The sequence below is a fragment of the Austrofundulus limnaeus genome, unplaced genomic scaffold, assembly GCF_001266775.1.
Source record: "Austrofundulus limnaeus strain Quisiro unplaced genomic scaffold, Austrofundulus_limnaeus-1.0 Scaffold84, whole genome shotgun sequence".
Lineage (NCBI taxonomy): Eukaryota > Metazoa > Chordata > Actinopteri > Cyprinodontiformes > Rivulidae > Austrofundulus > Austrofundulus limnaeus.
Window position 1 is genome coordinate 509960 of NW_013952486.1, and position 1547 is coordinate 511506.

Genomic DNA, 1547 nt, shown 5'->3' on the forward strand with positions numbered 1-1547 from the left:
TAATACTGTGTGCAGTCTAAAGTAAACGCCTTAGTAATGAATTGTGAGCAGGAAACCATAAACCAGTGTTTTTGTTGACAAGTTTACTCTCCCAAAACAATGTTAAAATAGTGAAAATCGTGCAGACTATGGCTTAAATACAATCTATAGTAAGTGTAAGTAAGTAGTATGTGAAAAGTAATTCCGTCTTATTTTGTTTGGACATCTGAAGTGTTTGAATATTTCCAAGCCGCACAACTAMAAGGCATTTTGCTTTCTCCTCTCTGCCMCCTCCAATATGGCGGCGACATGGTTATGCCGTTGAGCTTTCTATAGGGCCTCCATGGATGTCTATGCATCAGCCGACGGGTCGGTCCACGCGGGAGGAGTTCGGTTCTCAGTCAGACTGTCTCAACTCACTTGAGGCGCTTCAAAGAGAGGTTGTCAACCAATCAGAGAGCCGGAACCAGGGTGGACTTAGAGGTGTGTCCAATCAGAAAAAAGCAAAGAACATCCTCCTCTCTGCCTGGTGGTGCCATTCTAACTTTGATCAAGAGCTGAAATCATTTTACTGTTTAGACAAGTTCTTGTTTACATTACCTAACTGCACTGGTTTACCTCATATCAGATTTAAGGCAGTTTAAGTTTGCTAAATAAGTACAGAGATTTTTCTACTTTTTTTCTTACTTTATGAGACACATTTAACTTTAACTTTGTGCTAAATACTGCCTTTTATTCCTAGTTTGTTGTTGATGAAACAACTAAATTAAGGGTGTTCAATCCAGGTCCTTGAGGGCCGCATATCCTGCATGCTTTACTTGTTTTCATGCTCCAAACACATCATGGTTGAATGATCTCTTCAAATTCTACAGAAGCCTGTTAATCACACATTTACTGAAATCAGGTTTGGGCAGAAGAACCTCTGCAACATGGAGAGAAGTGGCCCTCGAGGACCAGGATTAGACACACCTGCTTTAAACTAAACGTTTGTGTCTTTATAATTAAAAGTCTTACAAAAAGAAATAAAAACAAAAGAATCCTCTTCACAGATGAGACATGATCATATTTGGAAAAAATATTTTTTTATGAAAAACATAAAGAAAATTTCTGCAAATAAGTTCTCTTGAGGATCCAGGATTCTCTTTAACAAAGACTTACTAAATGTTTTAGATCAGAGACGTCCATTTATCTGCATTTTAGGGAATTCATGTTACCAGAGGTCACGTGTTATGAAGCTAATCAAGCTATAAAAGACTAATTTCCTGAGAATTTGTTTTTTTTTTTACTATGAGTATTTAATTTGGTTTAATTATTATGAATAAAATTAGGCCAATTAATTATTTTTGATTGAATACAACAGTTTATTTTCTGTTCGTGTAGTATACTTTTCAACATCACAAGCCAACATGTCTTGATGTCATCAACTTTCACAGAAGTCAGCAATGATAACGGCAGCTTATCAGTGCAGCAGCAGGCAGGAAGGAATTTCTGCAGCAATAAACTTTAACAAACCATTAAAGATGTGTTTTTATAGGAGACCAAGAATGATTCTTAACTGTAATTATATA